The 13,272-nt window shown below is 37.0% G+C and overlaps 1 protein-coding gene across 4 annotated transcripts in view; it reads left to right on the top strand.

The window, feature by feature from the left end:
- The window catches only part of INPP4B (inositol polyphosphate-4-phosphatase type II B), a 738,855-nt gene that overhangs the window by 87,508 nt on the left and 638,075 nt on the right, over positions 1-13,272 (top strand). The window lies entirely within an intron of this gene.

Here is a 13,272-nt window from a genome sequence, read left to right as displayed (position 1 = left end):
CCCACGCTCCCGGACTCAGTCTGGTTCCAGTGACCACGCCGGAGTTCCGTTTCAGTTTGGTCGCGTGTTCCCCGGCTCACGGTCTCAGTCTGCTCTCTCACGGTGCGGGTCCGCGAGTCCGCCCGCTCCCCCGTGCAGGTGGCCACCGCTTCCCGGCGCCCAAACAGGGCGGCTCCCTCCCCCTTCCGTTTATCTTCCGATATCTGCGCGGGTTTCATGGCTCCCCACTTCGTACCTCAATACTCAGCGCTGGAGATGTTCATTTGTAGAGATCCAGATGTATCTTCCTGCATCTCAGGCTGGTTCCGTGGATGTTCAGGCTGGTCTGGTACCTATCCAGCTCGACTCGGGGGACCGGCTGAAAAAGGGGTCCCCTACTCCTCCGTCATCTTAACTCCCTTATTTAACTATCTTAAGCTTCTTCTATTTGCTCGGGGTGACTTGGACTGGTTTGGCTGGCTTTTTACTCATTAAAAGGCTTTGATTACAGTACTTTTCTTCAGAAATTCATTTCTGTGATGATAACCAGTAATGTGCTTCTGCCTACGGATTGTCTTCAGGCAAAGAAAATATTGTTGGAACTGCAGTTTGTTTCAAATATCGAATACCCCATCTGATGTCAAGAGAGTCAGGAGTAAAATGGTCACTACACAGGAACTGGTATTTATTGGGTACCCATGAATCTCGTTTCATATTCTTTAACCATTTTGAAGTCTTTCTTTGTCATGAGAGGAAACGGATAAAAACTCAGCTTCCGGTCTTTACTGCTTTGTCCCCGACGGTTCTTCGGTTCTTACAGCACACTGAGCAATCTCGATAATGACTTCTGATTCTAAAGAAAGATTAGAGTCTCTTTCCCTCCTGTTCTCCACCTCTGAGCTTCAAATGACCCCATTTCTCCATCTGCACATCAAAGTTCCCATTCCCTTAGTGACAACTTTCAGCTAGATTAATGAGGAAAAACATAGATTTGTCAATGAGTAATAACAGCCCAATTTGTGTATCCAAAGGTATTTGTACTTTTGAAATACAAATTCCTAGAGAGAACAATATCTTTAGAGTAATAAATCATCAGTGGTGGAATTTCAGACACAACATTCATCCATACCATATTCTAAAACACCCATTATGGACCTAACATCTACTCTAATGATGACATAGTAAATTAATGGAGTTTTAAATTTGGTTGTAGTTATAGCTTAGTTATAGTTTACTAAAATATCATAGGCTTACTCATTAAGGTCTGATGTCAGTTTGCGGCCCAGAAAAGTACTTCAAAGTGCCCTTCAGAGTATCATGGGAACCTTTCCTTCTCTTTCTCACCTCACCATGGTCCTTCTGGCTGAGTTTACAATGGAGGCAAGCACAGCAGCTGTGGGCAGCATGAGATTGGTAGATCCCTCAAAGTCAGCATATGCAAAATAAACTCATTATTGTTTTCTTCCTTTCTCTAAGACATAGTCTCTTTATTTCCTATCTTGGTTGAACATTACTAAACAGTCAGTTCCTTAAACCAGAACCCTGGAGGTTATCTGAGAAAAATTATTCTTTCTCAACTTCTGTATATATCCATTCACCAAAACTTATAAATTCTACCTCTTATCCTCACTTCTAGATTAATTTTGGTCTTCATCACATTTACCTCAGGCCATTCCAATAGCCTCCCCTCTGATTCCTTTTTGGTTTTTCCACACCAGTCCGTCCTCTGTACTTCTAGCAAGTTCCTAAAACATGAATCCTTCCATTTTTCCTCATTTCCTATAGAATTATTCCAAACAAAGGAAAATGCTACCCCTTTTCCTTGATGATTATGCTTTGACTCTCCATAATACAGATTTGTTTCCTGACATTCACCCATGGAAATCTGTTCTTTAAGAGCTCCAAGTTCTTTCTTGCCCCTCTGACATGCTTCTGTGTATGTTGCTTCCACTACTTAAAATGCTTCCCCTCCTGAGGCCATTCCTACTTATTGTCAAGACTGTACAGACACAACACCTTCTGTGAAACCTTTTTGGTTGCTATGATCTCTGTGAAGAGTGTTTCTCCCTACTTTCTGTAACAATTAGACCCAATATATGCCCTTATCATAAAGTTTATTTCTTTGGTTGACAAATGCTTCATTCTTTGTATGCTGTCTTTAGTAGACTGTGAAGAGCTTGAGGGCAGAGTCCGTTAATTATATTATTATTATTATTATTATTATTATTACTGTATCACTTGGAACAGCATACTTGGCATCTGGTAAGTGCTCAATAAATATTAGAGGAATAATTGTCACAGCTAACATGAATCGATCCTTTATAATATGCCAGGTTGATTCTAATCACTTTAACATGAATCACCTTATTGTGGGGCACCTGGGTGGCTCAGTCAGTTAAGCATCTTCCTTTGGCTCAGGTCATGATCCCGGGGTCTCAGCATTGAGCCCCACATTGATTGGGCTCCCTGCTCAGTGGGGGGCCTGTTTCTCCCTTTCCATCTCCCTCTGCCACTCCCTCAACTTATGTTCTCTTTCTCTCTCTGAAATAAATAAATAAAATCTTTTAAAAAATAAATTATTTTATTGAATTCTTATAACAGTTCTTTAAGGTAAATAATATAGGCAGTACTTTCAGTGCTCTGTCCTTATTGTGCTTTGATTCAACTCTGATCTCAGTCATTGCTGTGGCAGATAGTTTTGTGCGAGCTCGGACTTGTGCTGAGGGTCTCACTTCAAAAAAACTATGTGCCCGTCTGTTTTCTGTCTTAGGTTTTCTCCCAAACTGCATGAAGTCACTAGGTCTGTTTGTGAGACTACCACTAAGTGAAGGAGACTTAACATTCTCAGGGCAACCCCCAACCACAAGTGCACAAGAGCTGGTGGGTAAATGCTCCAGCCTCCCCTCCTTTGGATCACAAATTCTCAGAGGCATTCTGGATGCTCACAGAGGTCCCAGCTGAACGAAGCTTCTGTTGCATATAGAAGCAGCTTTGATAATTTAGTCCTATAGAGCTCCGTTTCACTTGTCATTCCTCACTCCTTCCAGAGGCATTTCCCAAGTAAAACACTCACACGCACATCTTACCAGGTTCTACTTTGAAGAAACCCAAATTCAGGTAAGTGCTCTTGCTCTCCCTATCATATCAGAGATAGAGGCACAGGAAGGCTAAATATCTTGCCTAAGGTCCTACAGATGGAAAGTTAGGAAGACTGAATTTGAACTCAGATAGTCTAGCTTCAGAGCCCATTTTCTTGACTACCACTCCATGGTGAACAAAGATTATAACAGATGTAAAGGTCTCAAACTGCATGATGTAAATCACCTACTCTAACTGTTTAAAACTTGTAGTTGACAAATTAAAGTCCATATTCCTGCCCTAGATTTAGAATACAAAAGTATATTGCTTCTTTCATCTTTTCTCCCCAAATAAATTCCTAATATTAAGTTCCGAAGTGATTTTTGTTGTTGTTGTTGTTGTTTTGTAGGAGAAGAATAGTGTAGAAGAGCGACAGAGGAGACATTACAGTGTTGTAATTTCCCATTTTTAGAAGCTCAATATTTAAGATTTCACAGTGGAAGTGTCTGAATAGTGGTGCTGTGGGAAAAGGAATGGCCATTCAGATCATAATGTAGGAGACCTGTGTCACCTGAACCACTAACTAGTTCTGTGACCTTGGGTGACTCTATTCCCCAGTCCCAGTCTCAATTTGCTAAGGTGTAGAATAAGAATAAAGAGTTTATTGTACATGTGTAGAATGTAGAGAACAGATCTAGTATGTAGAAAAAAGATAAAGTGGATATTCTTACTTTCTTTTAGAGTCATGCAATCACTTGAGAATCTGTTGAAATCTCTGTATATCATCCCCACTGTCTCTCCCCCACCCCAAAAGTACATGCACCAATACATGCACAAGTCCTGGTATAATTTCAGGGGATGGCATCATCTATGGACCTTGTAAGTTTAAGCACCTGTGGGCATGATCTCTACATCCCATTCCAACTCTATTCTCCCGTGATCTTAGGTAAGGAGGCATTCATTAAATTCATCCTGCTTAACATTTTCCTACAAGAAAATAATTTATGACTTTTGCTAACTAAGAGTCACCATGAATGAATTATTTAATAAAAATCCAGGTGATTTTTAAATAGACATTAGTGAGAAGGAACAAACATTTATATTTTACTTGTGTCTTATTGTGTTACTGTTCTATGTTTGAATATCTTTTTAAACCATGGCAGTGGAATATGTAATTGATTGATGGGCTATGCTCTACAAATAATGTTTGCTGTACAATATAAATAAGTTGAGAAGTATTAGGAACATGATTGATTAAATGGATAAGTATTCCCATATATTTTTATCACTGATTCCGTGTCTGTAATTAGGACATTTATGCAAATGTTAGACTGCTCTCTGCTTTTCTACAGGAGGCTATATTTATTCAATATCTCTATTTTCTTTAAAGAGAAAAATCTCATTAAGTGAGAATCTAATGGGCTGGAAAAAAAATCAACAGACCGACCTCGAAGAACGAATATATTTATTGAAAAAAAATAGAGCACCTTGTTAGCTGGAAAGGAATGGTAGCTTTGATTTATATTGTATTTGTTTCATAAAACTAGTACCTCTTGTGGACAGTTTCCTGTACACATTTTATTAGTTGAAATCCTGGCTTATAAGAGAGAAATAATGATGATCTGAAAAGCAATGCTCAATTTTAATCCAGGTTGTATAAATAATAGAAAGGTGGCATACTATGCTGTTGTACTGGTTTAGTTAATCTTTTTCTTAGGTATGGTAGGAATTATGATAATGTTAGCAAGGAAAATCCTGTACACTTTTCTGAATCTAAACAAAACTAATTCTATTTTGTTAATTTTGTTTTGAGCCAAACTGGCTCTCAGGTGACTGATAAAAAGAGGACAAGGAGATTCATCAGTCCAACCATGAGATCACTAACCAGTTGTCTACTGATGCTGTGTAGGAACTCTTCTTCCAAGTACAAAGTGATCAGTCTAGTCTGATTAGATTAGAGTCTAATCTGTGTTTGGAGAGAGTGTTTTGTGCAATATTTCACTCAGTATATCTTAGGGCTCAGGACATACTCAAGTGACTGTGGCTCTTGTGTTACATCGTTACATATCCAGTCCTTTTTTAAATTTTTTTTAAAGATTTATTTATTTATTTTAGAGAGCAGAGGGAGGTGGCAGAGGGAAAGGGAGAGAGAAACTAAATCAGACTCTGCGCTGAGCACGGAGCCTGAAATGGGGCTCCATCTCATGACGCTGAGATCAGACCTGAGCTAAAACCAAGAGTCAGAATATTACTTGACTGCACCACCCAGGTGCCCCTGATCCTCTATTTTAGCCTGTCCCTCTTATATCATCTTGGCTCATAAGCACCTTATAGATTTCACTTGCCTTGCTTATCTCTCTGAACATATGGTTAGTCATTTCGGCATTTCTGTTGCCTTGCTAATCTCAAATCCTAGGTCATCCAGTTGTCTGCTTTCTCCACTATTAGGTAACTAAGCTTTGTTGCAGAAAGCCATGAAAATGTTTGGGCTGAGGTCTGTGCAGTATCACACTCTCTCCTTTCAGCTATGTGCTCAGTGTGGCTTAATCTCCTACTTATCTGTTATAGACTTTTAGAATATTTCTGAGAACATTGCAGCAATTCTTTTTCACTATTTTCAAACACTTGATTATTTACCTGCTTCCAGAATAGATAACTTACTCTATTTTATTGAACTCACATACATTCCCTTCTTTAAAGGCCTTTTTAACCAAGTCCAACTTCTTAGCCTCATATTCAAGACCCTCCAAGTTCTTGCTCCAGCATCCATACTATGGTGTATATATCTGCAGTCTCCAGTTTCTTAAGTTTTCTGAAGGATCATTCGTTCTCAGAGTAGATTTTGATTATCATTGATAGTGGGAGGTGGAAGGGTAGGAATAGAGAGGATGGGTATCAATTATTTGGGTGTTGCATAATAAAAAACGCTTCAGATATCTAGGGTAACTTTCAAGAACATCTCTCTTGAGGAATAATGGCTCTCTGATTTCCAATATGCTACTGGGATAACAGCTGGTTCCTCTTTGTTCTTGTCAAAATAAGATGGTTATGTTCACAGGGTGGGATCCCAGCATCATCAGAGCCCCAACAAAGTTATTTTTTTGTTGGAAAGGAACTATAACATCAACAGCTTCTTTGATGTCAGCTCAGTATGGTGCTGTGCCAGCTATTTTCTGACAGTTGCCTTGAATTTTTCATTACTATATAAAGCAAGAAATGACCTTTGAGGGTTTCAGTATCTGTTTGATGTATGTATTCATTCATATACTTTTTCAATAACCATCTTAAAAGGGCCAAGAAACGAACACAATGGTTTTAGTCAGAAAAGAGCTTTTATTGATGGTTTGGTTTATTGTAAGTTTTTACTTACCAAGTACAGATTTAATGCAGTTTATTTTGAATGTAAATTACATAATGTTTATTGTATACACATGTGTAATTTTGTCTGACACATTAAAAAGGGAGATAGAAAATATCTTGAGAATGTGATTAAACTTTTTTTTAGGAAAGAAAATTTATGCTGTCATAAATTTGAGTAATAAAATTAGCATTTTGTCATAACTTTTTGAACTTGAAATAAAATGTCTTAAAAGTGGATAAGCTCAAAGAATTTTGAACAGCAGGTTAGAGCTTTTAGAAAGCTGTCAATGAGTAAGGTTAATCATTAATTTCCTACAGAATTTTCTTTTTGATTCTTTCTTGTAACACGGAATAATTTCATCTGTCTGGACTACATTGCTTTTTTTATTGATTTTTTAAATTTAAAGTGTTTTTTTTTTATCAAGCAAAGTTTGTGTTATTGTCTTGGAAAATGTCTTAGCTGCAGAGAAATCTGAATATAACAACTGATCCTTAGTTAACGTTGGCTCTGATATCACTTTTATTCTGATGGTATACCTAGTACATTTGATTTGTTGTTACTAGTTTCCTATTTCCTTGTGATATTTTTATTCTTTAGAAAAGCAACAAGTCCAAACTAAATATATTCATGGTTTCAGAATTCTTCCTTAAAATATGATATCGTATTTTAATCTTCAAGCTAGTTTCCCTTCTCAATCATGTGTCAGTTTCTCTGGTGAAATGTCCATCTTGTGTCTGCAATATATTAAGTATTTATATAATGTGTTCTGTTTGTTTCTTAGTGTTACATCTTGTGACCGAAGATTAAAGCCAAAGAAGGAGGAAATTAGTAATATTGAGATAGTATTTCTCTTAAATCTATAGTTTTTATTACATAAGTAAAATGTGTTGAATTTTACAAAATTACAAAAGCCTTTCATTAGTGCTGACAAGTTCACATACGTGGAAAAAGATCTTGAATATATTTAATTATAAACTTTTGACCAATATTCACAGTATGTAAGGTTCAAGTAAGAACATAACGACACCCAGGTAGAAATGTATACTTAGAGACTTTAAATGAGTTCTCTAAGATGACACAGCTAGAGGCTAAGACTTCATTCTTGTCCTGATATTCATCCTCTGATTTAACCCAGCCTCTTCAAATGTATCATATCTGCCCCCTCCCCAGGCCCCAAGTATACATTGTATTCTACTACAGTGATTGAACAAAACATAGTGAATTGTTCTTTCTGTCTCTTAGAATGGTACAGTGTTCATTCAGCAGTGGATTAGATCTAGGCTAACCAGGCAGGGAAATTCATGGAAAAATTTGGGCCGGCTTGCTGCAAAGTGCTTCTGTAGGATTGTTTTACTACTGGCAATATGCCACAAACCAGCTTTAACCAGCGGAGTTAGTTCAGGGCAGCTATTTTTAACTCTTGACACCTTACGGGATTATGGTGGCTCCCAGAATTACACTGAGAATTAAAGTTGCTGAGTGATCTACCTTCCCCAGTTCTTCTGAACTTTGACAAACTGTGCATACATGTTTTGGGTGTGTGTGTGGGGGGAAATGCAGTTGGAGAAACAAGGCGAACATGTTCATGGATTTCTTTAGCTCCACTGCAGTATCAACTACAATGTCTCCATAAGCCCTTCTAGCTCTAAAATATTTCCAGAATGCCAGGAGAATGCAGAGTGAGGAATAGGGCACCAACACGGAAGTGCAGGATGCATCAGAACAAACAAATGAAAAAAAGGGTGGGCGTGCATGTGTACTAGGCATATCCTTGCAGACAGCTCTCTCTGCCTGAGACAGTTAAGATCATTAACTTTAAGCCATGGACTTGAGTTACATAACACACTTTTGTTTTAAATTCAGTTGTGTCAGGGTTTAATGTTGAATGTAGAAGATCAGAATGGTCTTTTTGGGCTCGTAAGCTGAATCTGGCCAACTTCCATGTCTACACAGTTGGCCTTGTGTTCTGAAAGATTTTGAAATGGCTTATGTTCCACCCTTGGCTAAAACTGTGTTAACATGTCTTAACTGTTCCTGTGTGACTGATTCATATTTGAATGGACAAAAAGTCAGAGCTGCTCCCATGCCCCATTGTAACAGGGAATCCGCCACACGATTCACTTAATATCTGACGAAGAGAGCCATGCAATCTTTCTACCTCTGTCAATGTGTGAAAAACAGAAATAATCAATATCATGTGGGTTTGGTTAGCTTGACAGTGACTTCCATGTAGTTTTCTTGAATATTGAATAGTCTCTTGGAATAGACTAAAAAATCCCTCACAACAATGATTACAGTGAGCTCCACTGTGAGCACTTCCCAAAAAGATACAAAATTAATTGAAAAATATGACCCAGTCATCTGAATATATTGTTATGAATGTAGGAATAGACCCATTTCTCAATCTTGACTATATGCTATTTTGATGCTTTGTGTAGAAAGGCTTTTATAGCAGTGATTTAAAATAAACAGTATTATACATTTTCTTTGTTTTCAGAGTGGGAAATCAATATGCAAAAATATCAAAAGGGACCCATATATAAAACTTCAGCCAGTTTCCCAACTTGTAGAACTGAGAACTCCTGCTACCATGGCCAGTAGATAAAATGAAAAATATTGTGGAATACAATTAAAAATATTAAAGAAGATGTAGATGTTTTTAAGCCTAATAGCAAAAAATTACTTGTTTTATGACAGTGTATTCATTTATGAAAAATATGTTAGGTTTGTACTATATTCTTAGAAAGATAGTAGGTGCTATGTCCTGGTCCAGAAGGAGCTTATAGTCTGTGTGCATGTATGAATGCATGTGTGTGTGTGTGTGTGTGTGTGTGTGTGTGTGTGTGTGTGCGCGCGCGCGCACAAGATGGAGGGAGTACAAATAAATAAGAAATGATAAGACAGTGTGCTTTGTGCTATATTAGAGGCCTAGTACACATTTTTGGGGGGACTGAATCCAGCTTTGGGGGGATATTCAGGGAAGAATGCTCAAAGAACTTGCCATCTGAAACTTAAAGAATGAATGTAATTTAGGCAGATAATAGGAATTAGGAGTGGAGAATAGTAATTGATAATGATGTTCCCAGATATAACACCATTGCTTGGGCAAAGGCAAAAAAGAGAACTAGTTTGTTCAGGAAACACTGTCCTTCAAAAACTTATTTGCAGTGATTTTACCAGCAAATTTATTACAAGAACAGTTTGAATAATTAAAATGATGAAATTCACTTTTAGTTTTTTATAATGAACAGTTATTGTATGTTGGTCTTCTTCATAGCATGACTATCCCTTTTTTTTTTTTTTTTTTTTTTGGATTCAGTCATTGAAAGTATTTTTAGCATAATTTATTGCTCTTTAAGAATATCTCGGCTTTTCAGTTGATTTCCTCTCTAGAATTGGCTGTGAAAGCTTTTATAAATGTTGACACTGACTTGAAGTATATTGCTGATTATTCATGTAAATTCCCAGTTTGTATAGAACAATAACCTTTCATAATTATATATTTTGCTACGTTTTTCTACTAAATTCTCTGATTTTGCATTTTTTCTGTGTATCTCTTTTGTGAGTTAAAAGGCATTTTCTTTGTCTTTTCTACGTGTGACATGGCAGAGAAGTTGTTAAAATGATTTATTGCCATTTCTTAATATGATAGCGTATGAACAGCATTTTCCAGATTTATTTGTTCAGGGACTGTGTTCTCAATTTCATGATACTATCTACTTAATTAGAAATGTAGGTTTCTGGATATTTGTGAACTTTAGCTGCTGTATATTTAGTGACTGCTCTGACAGATCTTGGTTTGAGGTACTTGAGGCTTGGCTTTAATTATTTAAGGTGAGGTATCATTCAGAAATATGGCAACGAACAGATTTTCTGTTTTGTTTTTTGTTTTTTCAAAGAAGAAAATCAGAGGATTCTCCTAAAAATTTTTGCCTTTTTTTTTCCTGCGCCTTGAAGAGCTCAATCATATGTTCTTTTCTTATTCCTAATTATCTAAGAATGTAGCAGAATTGCTTCATGGTATGATTAAATAATAACATTATTATTAGCAATGCTTTATATACGATGTAGGCTCAAGTTCTGGTAGAAATACAAATTACTTTTGTGATCCTGGGCAAATCACTTAAATTCTTTGTGGCTCAAAGTTTTTCTTCATTTATTTATTTAATCAGAAGGTATTGACTATCCACTGTGTGAGTGGTGGTACATTCAGTTTGGAGGGAATTTGGTGGGGGGACGAATTTTAGAAAGTAGTAGGAGAAATCAGACACATAGAAATTGTTATAATGCAACTCATACACTCACACACATAAGCATAATAAATGCAAAACAGAGTGTTAAGACTGCAGGGGAACTAGTGTAGAATGTGGTGGGGATTCTCAGGATAGAAAACTTATTTTGAGTTGATAATGAGGAGACTTGAGGATGAAGTACATGAATTTATCTTTGAATAGAATTTGAGTTTAGAGAGATGTAGACAGTAGAAGAAATGGTGTTAGAAGGAAGAGCTTTAACATAAGGCTTAGGATCATAAGGTGAATTAAGGGTAATCAGGGAAAATAAGGGTGAAAATGTAGGTTAGTGAAAGATCATTGAAGTTCTTCAATCCAAACCAGATTCATTGTGTTGACCTTGAGAAGTCATTGGGGGTTGTAATAAAAATTAAAAAGAGAGAGAGAGAGAGAGCCCTTGGCAAGACTTGGTTTCAAACCCTATCCCTTCCATTTTAACGGCTTAAGGTAAGCTAGAGATTTTTAGAGAAAATTGATTTTCTTATCAATAACATAAGACTAACAACATGATCTTTCTGGGTTGCTGTAAGAATTGGGGATAATGTTGCATGAAGTGTCTGACATATAGTTACTGTTCACTGAGGGTCGACATTTGTTATCTGTAGAGTGAAGAACCTTTAATGTGTAAATTCCAAGGTTGCTTTCTGTGCTGTGTTTCTGTGATGTATTTGCTCAGGGTATCACAGAATGTCAGAATCGAAGGTAACCTCAGAGGTGTTCTAGTCTACTCCCTTCTGGGGGTTAGTATCCCCATTACAACTTTCCTGATTGTATTTCAGAATGTCAGTCATCTGACCTCTTGGGGGAACTTGTGATTATGAGAAAATTGCTATTTTTCAAAACAGTCCTTTCCATTGCTTAACATTTAATGGCTTGAGAAGTTTTCTTTATATTGATCTAAAATCAGCAGCTTTCTAACTCTACGCATTAGTACTTTAAATCCTCTTTCAGAGCTATCAAACAGTAGCACCCCTTCCACATGTCAAATCTTAAATATCCAACATGTGTGTATAGTTTTCTTTCATAGGTTCCTTCATACTTTCACTTCAAGATCAAATATGCCTGTTTCTTTCATCTACTCATGATATGACATAATTACAAAACTCTTTACTCTCTTGGTTGGCTTTCTTTGTGTTCATTCCAACTTTTAAATGTTGTTTTTGAAAATATAATTCCCAGAACTAAATAAAGTCCCACTGATGAGGCCTAGAGATGAATTCAGCAGATCTTGCTTTACCTGGAGTCTAGATCAGTTATCGGCTGAAGCCTATGGAATTTTACAAAATGCATGATACCGGGTCTACCTCCAAAATATTCTGAGTCACCAGATATTTGCATTTTTAAAAAGACATAGATAATTTTTATATCTAACTGGGGCTTAAGATCCTTTACTATACTTAGTGAAGTTAGGAAGATCACATAATGTTTTTGGGTAGCCACATAACATTATTTTTATGTGCTGAATTTGGAAACAAAACCACTAGGACTTCTTTCTTCCTTTCTCTTTATTCCTCCCTCCCTTCTTTTCTTTTCTTTTCTTTTCTTTTCTTCTCTTTTCTTTTCTTTCCTTTTCTTTTTTTCTTCCTTCCTTCCTTCCTTCCTTCCTTCCTTCCTTCCTTCCTTCCTTCCTTTCCTAAATTTGTACACTGCCTCTTCTAGGATCTAGATTAGATCTAAGAATTTACATTTATTCTTATTGTATCTCATCTTGGCCATTCCAGGTCATAATTTTATTCTACTCATATCATTTTCAATCTCACATACCTTATTCAGATAATAAGGTATTAATTCATTTTGGGTAGGCATTCCAGGATGATAAATATAAGGAAAACTACATATTCAGATCTGTCCCTTAATTTTCACTACTCTTTTCTGGTGAGTATTATGTAATCCTCTCACTTTTTCATATTTCACATATTTATTATTTTGCTTAATGCTTTGAATCACCTTTCCTTTCTATGTTATCATAGCACATGCCTATAGAGTTGGAAGCCAATAGACAGTGGGTCTCAGAATGCTATAATGTCATGTCAGAACCCCCTGGCCTAGCATCTAAAAGATGGACAACTTTTGGCCCTTGCAAGCATCTCATAAAATGACACCACTATAGCTTAGTTAGGCTTATCTTGGCTGCAGGTATCAGGAACCCTAATTTAAGATATCTTAAGTAATGAGGGGATTCAATATCTTACATAGCAAGAACTCTAGAGGTAGGATAGTCCCAAGGTTAGTTAATTTGGCAGTATTTGAATGTCATCAAAATCCTACTTTACTTTTGTCTTTTTTTTTTAAAAGATTTTATTTATTTATCTGAGAGAGAGAAAGAGAGAGAGAGAGAGAAAACACAGAGGGAGAGTGACAGGCAGAAGCAGACTCCCCACTGAGCAGAGAGCCCAGCGATGTGGGACTTGATCCCAGGACCCTGAGATCGTGACCCAAGCTGAAGGCAGACACTTACCAGACTGAGCCACCCAGGTGTCCCTACTTTTGTCTTTCTCCTCTGCCCTACCCAGCATTTCCTTTCAGGCTAACTTCTTTCATAGCCTCAAGATGGGTGCTGAG

This window comes from Ursus arctos, unplaced genomic scaffold (genome assembly GCF_023065955.2).
Source record: "Ursus arctos isolate Adak ecotype North America unplaced genomic scaffold, UrsArc2.0 scaffold_11, whole genome shotgun sequence".
NCBI lineage: Eukaryota > Metazoa > Chordata > Mammalia > Carnivora > Ursidae > Ursus > Ursus arctos.
The sequence above is the reverse complement of the archived record's forward strand: the minus strand, read 5'-3'. Positions and strand labels throughout refer to the sequence as shown.